General features: G+C 34.8%; 1 long non-coding RNA gene across 1 annotated transcript; it reads left to right on the top strand.

The window, feature by feature from the left end:
• Positions 1-1,788: 1,788 nt before the first annotated feature.
• Positions 1,789-21,723, top strand: LOC132557518 (uncharacterized). The gene is made up of 2 exons (XR_009554516.1): positions 1,789-1,953; positions 18,367-21,723. It is a non-coding gene; the product is annotated as an uncharacterized LOC132557518 (long non-coding RNA).
• Positions 21,724-22,617: the final 894 nt, after the last annotated feature.

The raw sequence follows: 22,617 nt of genomic DNA on the forward strand, positions 1-22,617 counted from the left end.
TGCTTCAATATATTTCATTCCAATTTTGTCTGAAACAACAGCAGAGGTGGTCAATTAATTCTTAATTCAAAAAGTTGGTTCAGCCCCGAGGTACCTGGGAGTGGGACCCCAATGGGAAAGTTAGTCAATGATTTTGCTTGAAAATGCTATTCTTTCTTAATGCTTGAATGGATTTATATCAAACGTGGTCTTAAATATCATCATGGGAATTAATCAGATATGTCAGAATATCATCTGTTTTATCTGGTTTGTCCATCACTGCATCAATTGTCAGATGACTGTTAAGGGTAATGGCCCTCTTGTTTTGTTTTAAGATATATCATTTAAAATTGCAAAACACAGCACACACAATATACTTCCCTGCCATAGCATATCTCAATTATCTCAAATATTATGTGTTTTATATCATACGTTGTAAAACTTTACACAGGGCGTGTATGTTGTTAATGGCATTGTCTATTAGTATTATAAGCTTTTTGTCCTGACCATGACCATACAAAATTATATATTATAATCACCATATGAATTCTCTACTATCCCAGTTAGTGCCTGTTGTATTCTTCATGACAAGCAACAGTTACAGTTTTCACTGGTCTTTATTATAACAACTATCCTAATTGTACGTTGAGAAAGATCATACAAATTAAAACCTCTTTACTTATATAGCTACATGTTCTTATTATTACTGTGATATAGTTTTGACAGTTTTTTTGTATAGGTCATTCTCTGTTTATATATATATAAAGGTCAAGTGAGTCTTTTTAAATAATAAACTTTATTTATTTTACAACAATTGCGAAGCAAGTTTTTCCAACTTATATAAATCACTCTTGTTGGCTCGGATGGAAGTGCCCGAGGGAAACCGGAGTACCGTGGGAAAACCCACGTGGTCGGGCAGGTGATCCCATACCTTTTCACGTCCCTTCCGGGAATCAAACCCTGGACGGCTAGGTGAAAGGCGAGTGCGTTACCACTGTGCCACCCGACCACCTCTTTCTAAAGAGCCATGACACCTAATGTGGTTGTATTTGGCCTATAGCTGTATCAGGAAGGACTTGTCTGATTGTTTCAAATCATGTTCTCTCACATCCACGAACTTTCACCATTGCACATCCAAACTTGTAGCAAAGCCTCTGTTTGGTCAAAATTTAAGTTTGGCCTGATTTTGTCCTAATTTATTTGGTATAGGTGAGATTACGTAGGGAACTTGACCCTGGACTTTGATTAAGATCAAATGTTTTAGAGATCTATGTATAATTTCCACTAATAGATCTCACTTATACTGCTCCATTCTTCTTCAGGTTTGAAGAATATTGATAGCTATTGTAGAAACTCACCTTTTGTGCCATAGTTTGTGATGTGAGCACTGACCACAGAAGTAACCGTTTACAATTTTCCTGTTGTTTTCTAGATTGCCGAAGTTGATGACATGCACGCTTAGCTGTTGAAGTTGATACTGTTTACGATTTTATTTTATTGTTTTCTAGAGTGCCGTAGTTGGTGACGAGAACGCTGACCTGTTGAAGTCCATGTTGTTTACAATTTTACTTTATTGTTTTCTAGAATGTCGGAGTTTATGACGTGAACGCTGACTTGTTTAAGTCGCTAATGTTTACAATTTTACTTTATTGTTTTGTAGAGTGCCGTAGATGATGACGTGAATGCTGACTTGTTGAAGTCGATGTCATTTACGATTTTACTTAATTGTTTTGTAGAGTGCCGTAGATGATGACATGAACGCAGACCTGTTGAAGTCGATGTTATTTACGATTTTACTTTATTGTTTTCTAGAGTGCCGTAGTTGATGACGTGAATGCTGACCTGTTGAAGTCGATGCTGTTTACACCTTTATTAATTGTACATGTGATAGAGATTTCACTTATCTCCCTTGGCTTCCTGATCCTCATTGGAACAGTCATCTATGGATTGTGTGAACAACAAATTAGAAGAAAGGTAATGGTATCAACATACATTTGTATCGAATGTCTCTGTCTTTATCCTGAGCAGTGTGAATATTATATATCTCAAGGAACGCATGTATATTCACACTTTGTTATAAGTATGATGTAGGTGTCACACTCCCTGTTCTGTTATATTTTGTTATAAGTATGATGTAGGTATCACACTCCCTGTTCTGTGTGTTATAAGTATGATGTAGGTATCACACTCCCTGTTCTGTCATACTTTGTAATAAGTTTGATGTAGGTATCACACTCCCTGTTCTGTCATACTTTGTTATAAGTATGATGTAGGTATCACACTCCCTGTTCTGTATGTTATAAGTATGATGTAGGTATCACACTCCCTGTTCTGACATACTTTGTTATAAGTATGATGTAGGTATCACACTCCCTATTATAAGTATGATGTAGGAATCACACTCCCTGTTCTGTATGTTATAAGTATGATGTAGGTATCACACTCCCTGTTCTGTGTGTTATAAGTATGATGTAGATGTCACACTCCCTGCTCTGACATACTTTGTTATAAGTATGATGTAGGTATCACACTCCCTGTTCTGTATGTTATAAGTATGATGTAGGTGTCACACTCCCTGTTCTGTATGTTATAAGTATGATGTAGGTGTCACACTCCCTGTTCTGTATGTTATAAGTATGATGTAGGTATCACATTCCGTGTTCTGTATGTTATAAGTATGATGTAGGTGTCACACTCCGTGTTCTGTATGTTATAAGTATGATGTAGGTGTCACACTCCCTGTTCTGTATATTATAAGTATGATGTAGATGTCACACTCCCTGTTCTGTATGTTATAAGTATGATGTAGGTGTCACACTCTGTGTTCTGTATGTTATAAGTATGATGTAGGTGTCACACTCCCTGTTCTGTATGTTATAAGTATGATGTAGGTGTCACACTCCCTGTTCTGTATGTTATAAGTATGATGTAGGTTTCACACTCCGTGTTCTGTATGTTATGAGTATGATGTAGGTATCACATTCCCTGCTCTGTATGTTATAAGTATGATGTAGGTATCACACTCCCTGTTCTGTCATACTTTGTTATAAGTATGATGTAGATGTCATACTCCGTTTGTATCCAGAAAGATATTTTGGTTAAGTAAAATCATATTGCAGTCATTCAGATTGGACAAGGTTTGTTAGGGACAGAAGGCAACCAAACTACTACCACTCTTTCTCATCCTATTAGAAACCTGTTATCTTGTTAGCTTTCCTTTGTTTGACTGCTAGATTTTTTTGAGACAGAGAGAGAGAGAGATTCTGTAAATGTCCTCAAAAGTTGATAACCCAATATGTGCTGGGAAGAAGGAATATTCACTGTAGGATAATTGTATATTTTGAACTTGCTTATTTTCTCGACAACACAGCTCAAAGGTGTACCTCTTGTTAAGTTGTGATAAGAAATTTACCCGTTTGCATTTCCAAAATGAAGCCTGACTTAAAAATTTCAAACCTGTAGCCTGTTGGAATTGAGTTAGTATGCTATAAAATTTATGAGAAAACAAATGACTTTGACCCATATTCAAGATCATAAAGTTTTGTTAAACTTTCTAATAACTTTTGATTAACCAGAAAATCTGTTTAATGAATTGTTAACAAAATGTTATTTTTAGCTTTCCAAAAAACAAAAAAACATCTCTTTAAATTCTAGAAACCCTAGAATGATATTAATTCTTTCCAAAAGGATACACCATAAGATGTAGATCTTGATGAATTATATCAAAATGGAGTACAAACATTTTGGTTTTTATCCTCACGATGATAGTCATATGTAGGGATCTGCACGTAAGTATGTACATTCTAGTCTTACGTGTCCCACATGACAATCAACTTTTGTAAAAGTTTGCATCTGAAGCTTCCATGTTAAAAAGAAACATTTTCCAAAAAGAATTGAGTGTCAGCTGAGCAATACAGGCAGGCCCACTGGATTCTTCACAACGAAGTTGGAGGGTATACTGGAATATTGTTCAGAGAACTGCACCTAAGCCATGGAATCAATTCCAACAAAACTTTATATCAATGTAAAGGATCAGAAGTAGATGTGCATGCAAATTTTTCTTCTTTTTTTTCCAAAACTTTAGTTACCTGGTAACTGGTAATTGCAAACAAAATTTACTATATATGCCATTACTCCTTCATCATTGAACAGATTTTATTATTTGAATATGGTCAAATCATGTAAGTAGTTAAAACCTATAGAAAGATACATTAGGTGTTTCAGAAACAGCTACTATGGCAACACAGTTCTGGCTTCTGATTGGTCAAAATTAAGATATTATTCTATTTTTACCAAATTTGGTTTAAAGGGGTATAAGGGGATGCCAAAAATCACTGTATGTGTTTCATTGCCATGACACCCATGCTAAGGCAAATGGTGGATTCTGATTGGTTGAAATTTAGATATTGACCAATTTTCTTCAAATTTGGTTCATAGGGGCTTCAGGATATGCCAAACATCACTGTAATGTTTCAATTGTTATGACAACTATGTTGAGGTAAATTTTGGCCTCTTATTGGTTAAATTTAGATATTTGATTTTTATCTGATTTTGTGTGCACTAGTATTAGGAAATGCTGGTAATTTTTCAACTGCTTTTGACGTCTTTTTGGCATTTAGACCAAATTTAATATACAGAGGTCCTTGAATCTGAATTTGAAGTTGAAATGAATTCTATACATTTCCATAGAAATATGAAATACCTACCAGTAGTGTAGGATGTTAGTAGTAACAGAGAGTTACAGGTTGATGCTTGACTCAATGTGTAGCCCAAGTTTAGGACATCAGTGGTAACAGTTGGTTACAGGTTGATACCAGACAAAATGTCTAGCAGAAGTCAAGGACATCTGTGGTAACAGAGGGTTACAGGTTGATACCAGACAAAATGTCTAGCAGAAGTCAAGGACATCTGTGGTAACAGTGTTATAGGTTGATACCAGACAAAATGTCTAGCAGAAGTTAAGGACATCTGTGGTAACAGTGTTATAGGTTGATACCAGACAAAATGTCTAGCAGAAGTCAAGGACATCTGTGGTAACAGTGTTATAGGTTGATGCTTGACTCTGGATACAAAATCAGAAGCACATGTCCTGATGGTTTATACAAGTTACAGAATACAATGTATCTATAAACACCTTGATTACATAACATCCACCACCGGCAACTCCTCAATAGAAAACAGTTGGCTGCTTCTACATAGAATTCATAGGGCAATGAACTTTTCTTTGTTCAAAAGATTCAAGTCAGTATATTGTTTCTCGGCCTTAGATATTACATGTACATACAAGTCACAGGAATATGTAACAGTTTAACTGGTATAGACCAGGACAGTGGTGGGCTTGTAATAGCAGTTCTCAAAAGTACTGTCAGTTTCATTAGAAAAGTCTACAAAATCTTTGTCATAGCTTTATTATCAGACTCTGGGTCAGATATGTCACATGTGACCCCTGGCATCATGGTTTGAAATGTTGTTATCAGATACCAATAGTGTGTCTGACTCAAGCATTTGACACATGACACTTGGCATCACTGCTTGGTCTGCTTTTGTGATCTGATGATGAGAGTGTATAAGACTTTTTAGTCAGACATTTGACACATGACACTTGGCATCACTGCTTGGTCTGACAGTGTATAAGAACAACACTTGGCATCACTGCTTGGTCTGTCGTTATGATTTGATGATGACAGTGTATAAGACATTTTAGACAGACATTTGACACATGACACTTGGCATCACTGCTGGGTCTGCTGTTGTGATCTGATGATGACAGTGTATAAGACTTTTTTAGTCAGACATTTGACACATGACACTTGGCATCACTGCTTGGCCTGTTGTTGTGGTCTGATGATGACAGTGTATAAGACATTTTTAGTCAAACATTTGACACATGACACTTGGCATCACTGCTTGGTCTGCTGTTGTGATCTGATAATGACAATGTATAAGACATTTTAGACAGACATTTGACACATGACACTTGGCATCACTGCTTGTTCTGCTGTTGTGATCAGATGATGACAGTGTATAAGACATTTTTAGTCAAACATTTGACACATGACACTTGGCATCACTGCTTGGTCTGCTGTTGTGATCTGATAATGACAGTGTATAAGACATTTTAGACAGACATTTGACACATGACACTTGGCATCACTGCTTGGTCTGCTGTTGTGATCTGATGATGACAGTGTATAAGACATTTTTAGTCAAACATTTGACACATGACACTTGGCATCACTGCTGGGTCTGCTGTTGTGATCTGATGATGACAGTGTATAAGACATTTTAGTCAGACATTTTAGACAGACATTTGACACATGACACTTGGCATCACTGCTGGGTCTGCTGTTGTGATCTGATGATGACAGTGTATAAGACATTTTAGTCAGACATTTTAGACAGACATTTGACACATGACGCTTGGCATCACTGCTGGGTCTGCTGTTGTGATCTGATAATGACAGTGTATAAGACATTTTAGTCAGACATTTTAGACAGACATTTGACACATGACACTTGGCATCACTGCTGGGTCTGTTGTTGTGGTCTGATGATGACAGCGTATCAGATTGTAGGTAGACCCTTATTTCCTACATTACTGTTTTTAGAACAAGTTCCACTTAAAACTTAAGAAAAGCCCATGGATGTCTATGATGAATAAAGTTAAGGCTGGGCTTTATGACTCCTTATGTGTGGAAGGGCTGCTTTGGATCGTTAACCTTTATTTTGAAATAAAACATAGTTATTAGAAGAGTTATCTGAGGACATCATAGGCTCAGTGGGACATCAGTCAGGATTGATCATCTCTCCTAGATCACAGTAATTTGTCATCTGTTTCTTTTTAGCTCACCATTTTCTGATGGTGGTATGTTCAAATAACACTACACCCATTGTTCTTAAACAATTCTTGTTATCGCTATTTGTTAAAAAGTTCTTGATGCATGTCCACTGTCTATTTTGGGACAGATCTGAAAATAAATGGCGGAAAGGCTTCCATCTTGGATTTTGACAGTTATTGTTTGTTATCGCAGTTTATACCTTCTTACTGGAACATTGCTAAAATTTCATTTGTAGTTCACCATGGGCACTAGTTGGGCATATATATTTAAAAACCAATCAAAGAAAAGTAAAAAGAAGAAAAAGAAAAAGAACGAGTTGATTAAGAATGAATACCAAAAGATCATATATTAGTGGACACCATGATCCTTCTAGGATCTCTTGTCAAGTTTGAAATTTGATCATAGAATTTTAGAATTTGACAGTTTTACAAAAAGTTTGAAGCAAAAAAGATGTGTTTTTCATGTAAGTCATGACAAGAACTTTAACATGGTATAAAATTTCTCTAATAATGCTTTATTTCACTATTATGATTTTTTCTGAGTTCAATCCATTCTCAGAAATAATGAGAATGTATCCCCTCTTAAAATAGAAACATTGATTCACACTGAGTAAAGGAAATAGCATAGTTCCTATGCTTTATTCTACCAAAAATTGTCTTTCTTGGGGAAATTTGATTTCAATCCAGAAAGTCTAAAGAGAATTTATCCATTTGATGCTTTTACATATTGAAATAGGACAAGATGAACAAAGCTTGTAGGGGTTATACATAATAAGTTGTTTGTTTTTGTTGGCATGAGACCTGGTTGTACATAGGATTGTGTCTAGATTATAACATAGAGCTCTGCCACTGTTAGACACACATACATATAGTATCATACACATTGTACCCTACATTATCCCACAGGAAGCTTCTGCTTCATTCATTGAAGTACCGGTAATCAGGATCACATGTATGTTTTGTTCCCAGTCTAAGTGGTGCATTAGCACAAGCATCAGATATACTTTGATCATTTAAACCGTAATAGGCAGAACATGTTTTATATAATTCTGCAGGATGGGAAGGAAAGGTATTTAAAAATGTGTTTTATTTGGAGAAACATAGCCTATCTCACTGATTGTTAGAGTAGTAGATTAAGGATAATAGTATTGAAAAGTTATTCCAGTGGTCTATAAACAATTTATTTTTACATGCAGCATGTTTCCGCAGCATGTTTATGGTATTGGTCCCTGGTAACCATCCACAACTCAACTTCAATTGTATCAAAGTGATGCCAGTGGTGCAAGTTCTATCTCAAAACAGATCTAGGTTATATAAGTTCTTCTGACAGATAAAACGTACTGTTTTATCTTCAGCAGAAATCAGACAAAATTTGGGTTTTCCATAATGGTAGTGAATGAATAATCATGGAGTTAAATGTGAGTTTTATGTGATATCGTATTTTATAACTTAAGTTATGTGAAGATTTAAACATAGATGTCAGAAAATTGAATATTTACAAGGATGAGTCAGAATTAGTCATGTATAAATGTAGTTTACTTGTGCTTGTCTGTTCCATCATGTAATCAAACTACTACTTGTCAACTTTGTTTCAAGTCAAAACTTGTCAGTTCTGTACGAATTCAAACTTCTACTTGTCAGTTCTGTATGAAGTCACACTTCCAGTTGTCAATTCTGTTTGCAATCAAACTTCTACTTGTCAATTCTGAATGAATTAAAACTTCTACTTGTCAATTCTGTATGAATTCAAACTTCTACTTGTCAATTCTGTATGAGGTCACACTTCTACTTGTCAGTTCTGCATGAATTCAAACTTCTTCTTGTCAGTTCTGTATGAATTCAAACTTCTAGATGTCAGTTCTGTATGAAATCACACTTTTACTTGTCAATTCTGTATGAATCAAACTTCTACTTGTCAGTTCTGTATGAAGTCACACTTCTACTTGTCAGTTCTGTGTGAAGTCACACTTCTACTTGTCAGTTCTGTATGAATTCAAACTTCTACTTGTCAGTTCTGTGTGAAGTCACACTTCTACTTGTCAGTTCTGTATGAATTCAAACTTCTACTTGTCAGTTCTGTATGGAGTCACACTTCTACTTGTCAATTCTGTATAAATTCAAACTTCTAGTTGTCAGTTCTGTATGAATTCAAACTTCTACTTGTCAGTTCTGTATGAAGTCACACTTCTACTTGTCAGTTCTGTATGAATTCAAACTTCTAGTTGTCAGTTCTGTATGAAGTCACACTTCTTCTTGTCAGTTCTGTATGAATTCAAACTTCTACTTGTCAGTTCTGTGTGAAGTCACACTTCTACTTGTCAGTTCTTCAAACTTCTTGTCAGTTCTGTATGAAGTCAAACTTCTACTTGTCAGTTCTGTATGAAGTCACACTTCTTCTTGTCAGTTCTGTATGAATTCAAACTTCTACTTGTCAGTTCTGTGTGAAGTCACACTTCTACTTGTCAGTTCTGTATGAATTCAAACTTCTACTTGTCAGTTCTGTATTAAGTCACACTTCTACTTGTCAGTTCTGTGTGAAGTCACACTTCTACTTGTCAGTTCTGTATAAATTCAAACTTCTAGTTGTCAGTTCTGTATGAAGTCAAACTTCTACTTGTCAGTTCTGTATGAAGTCACACTTCCAGTTGTCAATTCTGTTTGCATTCAAACTTCTACTTGTCAATTCTGAATGAATTCAAACTTCTAGTTGTCAGTTCTGTATGAAGTCACACTTCTTCTTGTCAGTTCTGTATGAATTCAAACTTCTACTTGTCAGTTCTGTACGAATTCAAACTTCTACTTGTCAGGTCTGTGTGAAGTCACAGTTCTGTGTGAAGTCACACTTCTACTTGTCAGTTCTGTATGAATTCAAACTTCTACTTGTCAGTTCTGTATGAATTCAAACTTCTAGTTGTCAGTTCTGTATGAAGTCACACTTCTTCTTGTCAGTTCTGTATGAATTCAAACTTCTACTTGTCAGTTCTGTATGAAGTCAAACTTCTACTTGTCAGAAGTCACACTTCTACTTGTCAGTTCTGTATGAATTCAAACTTCTACTTGTCAGTTCTGTATGAATTCAAATTTCTACTTGTCAGTTCTGTATGAATTCAAACTTCTACTTGTCAGTTTTGTATGAAGTCACACTTCCAGTTGTCAATTCTGTTTGCATTCAAACTTCTACTTGTCAATTCTGTATGAGGTCGCACTTCTACTTGTCAATTCTGTATGAATTCAAACTTCTTTTTGTTAACACTGTTCATGTCAAATTGTCAATTCTGTATTTAATTTCACTTTTTCTTGTCAGTTCTGTATGAATTCAAACTTCAGAGTCATGTACTACTTGTTGTCACTGCTCAAAAGTTTAATTTCACTTTTCTCCAGAGTCATGTACTACTTGTTGTCACTGTGAAGTTTAATTTCACTTTTCTCCAGAGTCATGTTACTTGTTGTCACTGCTGAAGTTTAATTTCACTTTTCTCCAGAGTCATGTACTACTTGTTGTCACTGCTGAAGTTTAATTTCACTTTTCTCCAGAGTCATGTACTACTTGTTGTCACTGCTGAAGTTTAATTTCACTTTTCTCCAGAGTCATGTACTACTTGTTGTCACTGCTGAAGTTTAATTTCACTTTTCTCCAGAGTCATGTACTACTTGTTGTCACTGCTGAAGTTTAATTTCACTTTTCTCCAGTCATGTACTACTTGTTGTCACTGCTGAAGTTTAATTTCACTTTTCTCCAGAGTCATGTACTACTTGTTGTCACTGCTGAAGTTTAATTTCACTTTTCTCCAGAGTCATGTACTACTTGTTGTCACTGCTGAAGTTTAATTTCACTTTTCTCCAGAGTCATGTACTACTTGTTGTCACTGCTGAAGTGGAATTTCACTTTTCTCCAGAGTCATGTACTACTTGTTGTCACTGCTGAAGTTTAATTTCACTTTTCTCCAGAGTCATGTACTACTTGTTGTCACTGCTGAAGTTTAATTTCACTTTTCTCCAGAGTCATGTACTACTTGTTGTCACTGCTGAAGTTTAATTTCACTTTTCTCCAGAGTCATGTACTACTTGTTGTCACTGCTGAAGTTTAATTTCACTTTTCTCCAGAGTCATGTACTACTTGTTGTCACTGCTGAAGTTTAATTTCACTTTTCTCCAGAGTCATGTACTACTTGTTGTCACTGCTGAAGTTTAATTTCACTTTTCTCCAGAGTCATGTACTACTTGTTGTCACTCTGAAGTGAAGTTTCACTTTTCTCCAGAGTCATGTACTACTTGTTGTCACTGCTGAAGTTTAATTTCACTTTTCTCCAGAGTCATGTACTACTTGTTGTCACTGCTGAAGTTTAATTTCACTTTTCTCCAGAGTCATGTACTACTTGTTGTCACTGCTGAAGTTTAATTTCACTTTTCTCCAGAGTCATGTACTACTTGTTGTCACTGCTGAAGTTGAATTTTACTTTCACCACTGTTAGAAGTCAAACTTTTTTGTCAGTTCTTAGAGAATTTAGTCACATGCATTTTCACCCCCTAAGATAAATTTGATGTTAAAATCATGTTCTGTCATTCAATTTTCTTTTTTTCTTCAAATTTAACTACACAAAACTTTGTATATATATCAAACTTGTTCTCTCAGAGTTACTTTTGCTTTGGAGAAGTTTTCTTTTTTTAACTTTTTCTGTTACCTAGGAAACAGCTATGTACAAACCTTGCTTTTTTGGAAGCTCACAGTGTACATATAATATTGTACCTGGAATGTAGTTTCACACATAAAGCTACCTTACTAGTGATGTCATCTGCAACGGAAAGGATATGATTTTGTGTTTAGTTTTTATGTTGCTATGGAAACAAGAATTAATGTTTTGCAGTTTCTGAAGATTTTTCACCCAAAATAAAAATATCTACTTGAAATTTTGCAGGTGATGCCAAACCATTCTCAAAACATCGTAAATGAAATATGATTTCCCTCAAAACACCACTGGTGGTGGAATGAAGTGATTACTTGTCATTACTGGTATTCTATCTAATTGCAGGACTCCGGGATAATGTCACAATATGTACTGGCTTGCCATCTGTTTTAATATTCTGCTTACATGACACCTGAAGACTTAGGTGCATTTTTAGCTCATCATCAGATGTTGTGCTGTTCAAATCACCATATATTCATGTTTATGTTCCATCTGTATGTCATTAAACAAATTTTCTTATCATAATTTCATTTCTGAATAATTTTAATGCAACAGTCTTAATGCAAAAGAAATTGAGCCACAGGCAAACCATGTGAAAGCCTGCTCCTTAACAATTTCTTGAGAGGACAGGATGGATCTTTTTCAAATTTCATATGTAGGTGTCCCTTGGTCCCTAGATGTGGTCTTTCAATTTCGAGACTGATTAGAAAAACAAAAGTGGCTAACAGGCGACCATCTTGGATTTGGCAGTTTAAGATTAGTATGGCTATTTCTTCAGAGGAATGTTTTCATTTCATATAATTAAGAGCAAAAGATAGGAAAGAAGAAAAAGGAAGGGAAAAGAACCAACTTTTAGAGAACAAATAAAGACCAAACAATGTTAGGTACAAGATCCCTCTAGGATCTCTTGTTTTATACAGAAAGTAGCTTGTTCTAAATTGTCTTGTTGCTAATGTTTGGTTGGTACTGTATTACTGTTTTGTCAACACTGACTAACCTCAGCATAGGCTAAACATCAGCCAAAATAAACCAGGTCTTAGGATTGTTTGTCTATTATATAAGTACTTGTATGTACTAAGGATTGTATGTCTATTATATAAGCACTTGTATGTACTAAGGATTGTATGTCTATTATATAAGCACTTGTATGTACCAAGGATTGTATGTCTATTATGTAAGCACTTGTATGTACCAAGGATTGTATGTCTATTATATAAGCACTTGTATGTACCAAGGATTGTATGTCTATTATGTAAGCACTTGTATGTACTAAGGATTGAATGTCTATTATATAAGTACTTGTATGTACTAAGGATTGTATGTCTATTATATAAGTACTTGTATGTACTAAGGATTGTATGTCTATTATGTAAGCACTTGTATGTACTAAGGATTGTATGTCTATTATATAAGCACTTGTATGTACCAAGGATTGTATGTCTATTATGTAAGCACTTGTATGTACTAAGGATTGAATGTCTATTATATAAGTACTTGTATGTACTAAGGATTGTATGTCTATTATATAAGTACTTGTATGTACTAAGGATTGTATGTCTATTATGTAAGCACTTGTATGTACCTTTATATTTCTAAATACACATTCAATTATGAGACAGTCTTGAATAGTTTTCACATATTTTGCTTAATAAAATCTGGAGTCCTCATGTTGGGTGAAATAATCGGGTAACACTTTGGTTAAGTGCCCTGGATATATGAAATTATTGGCTGAGAAATGTGCAGTGCTCAGGATGAGTAAATTCTTGACTGAGGAAATTACAATGCCATTGGTAGGTAGATTCCACATGGCTGGGAATTCTCCTGAAAAATAACTGAATGATCAGTGGTTTTCCTTGCTTAGGTATACATTGAGGTTATTCCACAAATGAGTTATCATTGTTTTTCCATGGCTGAAAAGTTGGAGGTTTCCAAGGACTGAGTAACTAGAGGTTCTCCATGGCTGAGTAACTAGAGATTCTCCACGGCTGTGTAACTAGAGGTTCTCCACGGCTGAGTAACTAGAGGTTCTCCACGGCTGAGTAACTAGAGGTTCTCCACGGCTGAGTAACTAGAGGTTCTCCACGGCTGAGTAACTAGAGGTTCTCCACGGCTGTGTAACTAGAGGTTCTCCACGGCTGTGTAACTAGAGGTTCTCCATGACTGTGTAACTAGAGGTTCTCCACGGCTGTGTAACTAGAGGTTCTCCACGGCTGTGTAACTAGAGGTTCTCCACGGCTGAGTAACTAGAGGTTCTCCACGGCTGAGTAACTAGAGGTTCTCCACGGCTGAGTAACTAGAGGTTCTCCACGGCTGTGTAACTAGAGGTTCTCCACGGCTGAGTAACTAGAGGTTCTCCACGGCTGAGTAACTAGAGGTTCTCCACGGCTGAGTAACTAGAGGTTCTCCACGGCTGTGTAACTAGAGGTTCTCCACGGCTGTGTAACTAGAGGTTCTCCATGACTGAGTAACTAGAGGTTCTCCACGGCTGTGTAACTAGAGGTTCTCCACGGCTGAGTAACTAGAGGTTCTCCATGGCTGTGCAACTAGGGTTTTCTCATGACTGAATAACTAAGGCAGAGAAACATTGGTTTTTCCATGGTTTTATAACTAGGGGCTCTCTTAAACAATGACAATGACAATGATTGATAAGGGTTTCTCCTTGGGTGAGGTATTATGGATTTTTCATGACTAATTAAGTAGGGTTTTCTTCATTGTTGAGCAACAAGGCTTTAATTAGGATTTCTTATTGGCAGAGTAACTAGGATTTAATAATGGTTAATGACTGTGTAACTAGGCTCTAATTAAGGTTTCTCCATGGCTAAGTAACTAGGCTTTGATGAGGGTTACTTCATGGCTGAGTAAATAGGCTTTAATTAGGATTACTTATTGGCTGAATAACCAGGATTTATTAGGGTTTCTCCATGGCTGAGTGATTAGGGTTTCTCCTGAATGATGTCTGAATAAGAAGGGTTTCTCCATGGAGAGTTAGGATTTTTCTGTGGGTGGGTAACTATTCCAGCACCAAGGTTCTCCCATATGGGAAACCAGAGTTTCCTCAAGACAAGTTAATTAGGGTTTCTCCATGACTCAGTAAATAGTTTATTTATACTTAGGTATCTAATGTTTCTTAATGGGTAGGTAGCTTCTCTAAGGCTAGGTAATCAAGGTTTCTTCATAGCTAGGCAATCAAGGTTTCTCTAAGATTAGGTCATGATTCAACTCATTACTAGCATTTATACACCCCCTGCCATCTCTGACACATGTCGTTGTTCTATATAGTGATGCCAGTACCTATATTTATATATATTTCACCTTAGACCATTGATGTAAAAGCTACCACTGCTTTCTTTCAAAAGCAAAAATTGATGGCACTCTGCAGAAACTAGTTTTGATACTTTGATAGTTCCATGATGGCTTGGTGATCAGTGAATCAGATATTTTGAGGAATATAAATGTATTCTGGCACCAAGTACCAAGTAAAAACACCCTGTACCTGCTGGGTTTGGGAGGAAAAATCTGAAGAAGAATTAAATGAATTTTGATCTGTGATAAAACCATGCTTGTTTTGGTAGATAACATTTGACTTCATCGTTTTTACACTTACGTAATCAGAGCAAGTAAATTATCCTCCTTCTATATTGAAATCTTTTATCAAGGCTGCATTAAAATGTACTTGATTTTGTTTATTGAATTATTACATCAAATAGCCTAAATTAGCAACACTTAGTCAGAGAAAATCTCTAGTATCTAGTGACACTTGGTCAGAGTGAATCTTTAGTATCTAGTGACACTTGGTCAGAGTAAATCTCTAGTATCTAGTGACACTTGGTCAGAGTGAATCTTTAGTATCTAGTGACACTTGGTCAACACTTGGTCAGAGTAAATCTCTGTTATCTAGTGACACTTGGTCAGAGTAAATCTCTAGTATCTAGTGACACTTGGTCAGAGTAAATCTCTGGTATCTAGTGAGACTTCGCCAGAGTAAATCTCTACTATCTAGTGACACTTTGTCAGAGTAAATCTCTGTTATCTAATGACACTTGGTCAGAGTAAATCTCTAGTATCTAGTGACACTTGGTCAGAGTAAATCTCTAGTATCTAGTGACACTTGGTCAGAGTGAATCTTTAGTATCTAGTGACACTTGGTCAGAGTAAATCTCTAGTATCTAGTGACACTTGGTCAGAGTAAATCTCTGTTATCTAGTGACACTTGGTCAGAGTAAATCTCTAGTATCTAATGACACTTGGTCAGAGTAAATCTCTGTTATCTAGTGACACTTGGTCAGAGTAAATCTCTACTATCTAGTGACACTTGGTCAACACTTGGTCAGAGTAAATCTCTAGTATCTAGTGACACTTGGTCAGAGTAAATCTCTAGTATCTAGTGACACTTGGTCAGAGTAAATCTTTAGTATCTAGTGACACTTGGTCAGAGTAAATCTCTAGTATCTAGTGACACTTGGTCAGAGTAAATCTTTAGTATCTAGTGACACTTGGTCAGAGTAAATCTCTAGTATCTAGTGACACTTGGTCAGAGTAAATCTCTGCTTAATATTATGACACATGCTGTCATTTAGTCATTATATGATCAATTGATAGCTATTAGATTTTATTACTCTTCATCTGAATCTTTTACATAAAAGAGTTTTTGCTGTAAAGTTCATTTTGATAGGGAGGATTTATTTTGTTTTCACATTTAACCAATGTCCAAAAATCAATTAAATGTAATATTGAAGAAGTATCAATTAATGTCTTAAGTGTTTTCTTAGTACACCAAATTAAGTGCACACAAAATAGTATTCTTTGAAATCCATGATATTTGAACCCCACAAAAATTTATGATTCGACAGTATATGACAAATTGATATATCATCAAGGAGGTAGTTCAAAAATCATTTAAGTAAAACCATCAGTGTTGTTTTTGCTGGGCAGCTTGGCTAGGTAAGTGATATGTTTAAGTCTTCACTGATCCCAGCTTTATCTCAAGACCAAACATTCTCAGCTTAATGGTTTCTAAATCTCTACTGCATATCTATCAATAAGTTACACTTAAACACCAGATTACAAACAGATATGCATCGCCTGCTTAGATCTCTGGCTGTAGGCCTGAATCTGTGGGGGTTCTCACATCACACAAACTCAATGGCTCAATACATTGGAAATACACATACTGAAGACTTATTAGATTTCTTCTGAAATATCATCATCTCCACATTTCTGAGTTTGTTTGTTCAGAGGCTGGTATGAAATATCATTTATTAAATGAGAGAATAGCAGATTTTTGTTATATTCACAACAGTGGGTGTGAAGATTACTTCAGTTGTGCCACAAAAGGGTACTTCATTGTTCACATCCACCTCAACAAGTGTGGTTTGAATTTGTTGTTTTGAAGAACTAGGTATATATATATATTTCTATAAACATCAAATGTTCTGTTATCTTTAACAATGGATTGATATTTTCATCATTTTATGTGACATGATGTATTTTAATTACAATTTTCACTTGTATAGTAACTGGCAATGTTTTACCATTACATGGTGGACTAATAACTTTTTCTCCATTGTTTGTGAATTCTGTCATTCATCCTGAAAAAAATTCTTTTATCACTATTTGTTGAGAAGTACTGGATAGACTCTTCTCAAATTTCATGTAAAGGTTCCCCTTACTAATTAATTGTACCTGTCAGTATAAGTCAGTTTAATTGATTTAGAAAAGCAAAATGGCTGACAAATCAGCCATCTTGAATTTGACAATATAATATTTATTAAGGTTAATTGATCTCCACAGACAACTTACTGATGTTAACTGGTAGTTCTCAGTATCAGAAATAGACATTACTTCAAAGATTTTCAGTAAATTCATAACCTGTGATTAAATTTGATATCATTGAAGAATTTAATGATTAAATGTCTTTAAAGCAGAAAGGGATGTTAACTTCACAACAAAAACTTATGACAGTTTTGCAAAAGACTTCTTCATGTTCTGTTCCGAAATAATGTGTTAATATTCTGATCTAAAATCATTTGTAAGTATGCCAGAACTTTTATTGTTGATATTTATAACTAGGGGTTGTTCAAACTTTAAATATCAGAATTTGTTATTTTATCTTGGCCAACCTTTGATCTAACAGATGGTAAATAAACAAGAGATAGGAAGTTCACCCTGACAGGAACAGAAATCATTATTAGTGATTCTGACAGAGGTGGAGATCATTTAAGATATTTTAAGCTGCCCTACTGTTGGCTGGTCTGGTATTACGCTCACTAAAAAGCATCTTTGGCTGGAGATAGAAGTTTTATGACCCAGAAAACCTGCATACCATATGTTGACCAACAAAACACAGATATCTTTCATTGCAACTTATTAGGTGGTTGGGGATATAAAAGAAACACTTGAAATGTGTAATATCCATGTAATGTAGTGACCTACATTGTTAAACTCAGATTTATAAAATACATTTTGTATATCAAAGAAATTTCTAGTGTTGTCTTCCAAATATTACAGAAGCAAATTACATCCAGATCTTTGAGTGATCGTTTGACAGCAGTATAACTATTGTATTCTACTAATCTCTGATTCTTATCATACTTCTTCTGTGATGATTTTAGAATAAGAAACTCAGAGTTAAGGTTAAATCAAGTTAGTTTAAATTATTATCACAAACTCTAGAGTTGTTGAGGAGTTCATTCTACCGGCGTCTGTCTCCTATGATGCTGTTTGTATACTTTTGTATGACTTTGTGCTATTATTTATTTGTCGATTATCTGGGCTTATTGCAAAAATGTCCGGATGGTAAATCAGACATTTCAGGATATCTGTTAATGTACATGTTTGTTAAATGTGCTTTATTTATGCTTTCAGGAAATCAATGGTCGAAGGATGAAGAAATGTAATGTCAACTGTTTCCATAGAAGTCATGACATGGATGATTTAGACAAGCCACTTGTCACAGGATGAACCACATGTCTGTCATGTGACTAACAGCCAATCACAGGCTGTGTTACAGCCTTAGGATAAATGATATGGTTTATCTTATCATATTGATTTTTTGATATCTTCTGTAAAAAGCATTAAGATTACATGTGTGGGCATTAATGGGCATCAGTTTTTTACTTGCTAATATAAACCATCTGCAACAATGATTTTTTCTGCTTAGTTTTTCATCAAAATGAGATTTTGTACCCTCGCAACAAAAGTTATCAAGGGTATAGAGATTTTCCAGTATTTATGTCAATCCATACATCTATCCATCCGTATGTACACCACCCCATACACTGTCACCACTTTACAGCCTGCCTTTTTTGTTAAAATATCATGGTGCTTCATACACCTTTTCCGAAACGTCATTCGTTGTTGGAGTTTGCCCTTCTGCAGAAAAAATTAGGTCATTATTACTATAAGTAGAAATTAACAGTTCACAAGCATCACTTTTTGTGTGAGTTTGCGTTTCAACCTTCCGCAGTCAATAACTTGGTCACCTTTACTCTTACTCATAGTTTCAATATTCTTATTTTCAATGTAAGGTCATGATTAAGACATTTAAGATATATTTCTGAAAGATAGACTTGTTCATGAAACAGGCCAAATCACTCTACAGTTCCTTCACACTTGGTATTTTATACAACTATGGGGCGCAGGTGTATGTATCATAAGGGATGCTTTATTTATGTAGTAAGTATAGAGGAATAATTTCACGAGGTTTTGACCTGATTTTGTTATAAACTGGATTATTTATCATTATAGGACATAGTTATGTAACAAATTTATATGGCCAAAATCTTTTATTGATAAAGTAACTTATATGTTATACAATATAAATCAATGTATGTTGATATCTTAAAACTGACCAACTATCCAAAAGTTGTCAATTATTATTTATACTTCATTATCCACAAAACGTTACTATCACAGAATTGTGGGAAATATATCATTATTTAGTAGCTAAAACATGTACAGTATTGTCTGTGTGAGTACAGGTAAGAAAGGGTTGTGATTGTGTATATAGACCCATAATTTTTGAACATCGAGCAGGGAGATATTTTGTACTTGTATATATTTTTGGAATCCTGAGCTAGCGACGACAGTCCTTCTTGTGTTGTGACTGCCGTCCAACGATGCATGTGTATCAATGCAAATATTTGGTGAGACCTGGGTACCTATCAATCATAGGTATAATAATACTAGGCCACCAAGTTCTGTACATAGCTGATGAGATATCCAATGTGTGTGTATGTGTGTGTGTGTGTGTTTGTGTGTGTGTGGTCAGTACCTCTGTTTAATGTTCATTTTTGTTTTATTTGGCTGTGATCTGGACCTCAAATATCGTATCCTAATATTTTTATTTAGTTTCATGAAAATATATTGAAAATGAAAATTGGCAAAGCTCAGACAAGTAGATTCTAATGTAGATGTGTTTAAATAGAATTCTATACTCCCTCTAGATTTGACGATGATAAAGAGTAAAATAAAAATAATACAGAAAATTGTTTTTAAAAAGTCCAGGAAAAATACAAAGTGTTATATTACAAAATTATGTAAACTTTTAGTTATCTCACAGTGTTAAGTGGAAAGGAAATCCAGCTATTTCTAGATTTGTAAGAAGATTCGCTGTGTTTTGTACATAAAGTGTTTTATTTGTTGGAATATGAATGTGTTCCTTTGGATGATTGAGTAACTGTAGCTTGTGATTAAAAACAATTTATTTTCTAATGCATGGTATGATACCAGAATGTTTATCATTCTTATGTTAGGAGCAATATGAGATGTAAACATGATACTGTGAAGGTGTTTTATGTAAAAGTTATAAGTATAACTGACTGATTTAAACTGTTTGTATAAAGTGCATTTAATCAGATATGGAAATCAACATAGAAATTCAAAAGGTAGAAATAGATTTTAGAGAAAGGAACTCTCCTGTTTGTAAGTCTCTGGCATGAGCCGCCTTAAATCTTTGAAGTAAACAGAAAAAATCTTCACCACATGCATTGAGACTGTATGGATTTAAACCTAGATTGTAGGTAACATGGAGGATTTACATTAACTAGAAATTGAAATAACATGATATCATGTTGATTTCTTTTTTATATCTACATCTGGCAAATGAACAAAATTTGTCTGGTCCTAATTTCCAAAATCCCTATTTCTATCCCCATATTGATGGAAAATTGACTTGAAATGGTTGTGATGACCTTGAAGTTAGGTAGCTAGTGAAGCTTGGGAAATTAATGTTTTATTCCTTGTATATAGCAAACCATTATCAATTCGTGTTATTTCACTTTCAACTATTGACCTGAAAATTGTAAATATTTATTTTGCCAAATTCCTTCACCAGTCACCATGGTGACAGATAAGTCACCAATCACAGGCCTGCTGACAACATCAGAGGTCCTGTCTGCTGCACCAAATTCCACAACTTTATACAGATTTTTGTTAGGTAACATGGGTAGAATTATTAACATGGAGTGTCAACACTGTCTGGGAAAGTTGTGTGGAAATTCATCTACTGGAGACAGAAATGTCTGAGTACACACTGGTGATGGAAAACTGGCATGGACATTCATGTCAATGTTACCAAATGTTATATACAATTTTCAAATTCCAGTTTTACATATTTTTGATCAGTGCTTAAAAAGAATGTTTTTTATCTGGATCTTTCTGTCTTTGTGTAATTTTTGTTCTGGGTATAGCTATTATTGGATCTGTTGTTTGTTGAAATTCTGTGGAAAGTTTGATTTTTTACACTAATGCTGTACCTTATAGTCTGCACTGCCAGAGTTACCTTAATTATTTATCTAATTATTTAATTAATTTATTTGCATATTTTGTTTCTTTTATACTTTCTTTATAAATCACCAGATGATATTTCCTCTTTGGTTTCTGTTTTTGTAATCAAAGTAATCTAGAGCTATTGTTGTACTAATTACCGCAAAGGATTTGAATTCGCAATTGATTCTCCTCGCTGTTAATGCGAAAATAAATCCCATGCAAAATATAAGTGCTTTACAGTATACTGTCATAGATTAAATATATTTGTCATCGGAATTCCATGTCATCATATATGAACACTGAACACTTGGGTGATTAGATTTCCTATATAGTCCTTTGTACCTTTGTGTCTGTACAGATACTAGCTATCACCTTTCTCTAATTTGACATCTACTTAATATATCTTCCTCATTTCAATGTTTTGCAAAGTTTTCTATTAAAAGATCTGAAGTTTTTATGTTTTTGTTATTTCTTAAAAGATAAGACATGTAAATTTACGACAACTTCAGACTAATGATGAAATTCAACAATGTAAAAAATATATGAAATCAATGTCTCATAATTATATGTACTGCATAAACTTACAAAATATTTCAAAATTAAAAAGTCTAGTTGTGACTTTTTGTAAGTGTTAATTGTCATAACAATGGTTTTCATGTCCAATTCCTACCAAAATTAATTAAATAAAAAATTCTCAATATTTGATCATTTAGTTGCAGGTCATCAATGTATTTAAAAAATAATAAATGAAAAAAAATGTTGACCTTGATGCTTTAAAGAAAAAATGAACTCGGGACATAAAAATCAAAATACATTTAAAAAGTTTTAAAGTCAGAGGGTTGAAATACTGAAACAAGTAAAAGCTTACTCAAATCCATTGTACAGTTATTTTGAGAAATGAAATGAAATCCTTAGTCAGGACTACCCTGCTGCATTGTATATTTAGATATCATAACATCAGTAATTTGATATCTTAAGTCTGTGATTTAAACATTTACAGAAAGTAAATCATGATGTTAGATATCAACATAATTCACCAGGCAGCAGAAAATCTGAAACAAGTGACACATTTCCCAGAAAAACGGACATTATTGTAAAGGTCATTTTACATCATAAAGTGTTCAACCATGCCCTCCCGACATTTAGAAATATCAGCAATGGTCTTCAAAGAGACCAGGAATCATGTCTTCATATGTCCTCACGACACTCAGAAATTTCAGCAATGGTTTCCAAAGATAATATGGAGCATGTCCTAACGACATCCAGAAATATCAGCAATGGTTTTTAATGAGACAAGGACACATGTCCGCCAATGCCTTTGTCATGACTTTGGACACCCGCTGCGGT

Source organism: Ylistrum balloti, unplaced genomic scaffold (assembly GCF_031769215.1).
Source record: "Ylistrum balloti isolate Yb309-2 unplaced genomic scaffold, AGI_CSIRO_Ybal_v1 Utg370682, whole genome shotgun sequence".
In the NCBI taxonomy this organism is placed as follows: domain Eukaryota; kingdom Metazoa; phylum Mollusca; class Bivalvia; order Pectinida; family Pectinidae; genus Ylistrum; species Ylistrum balloti.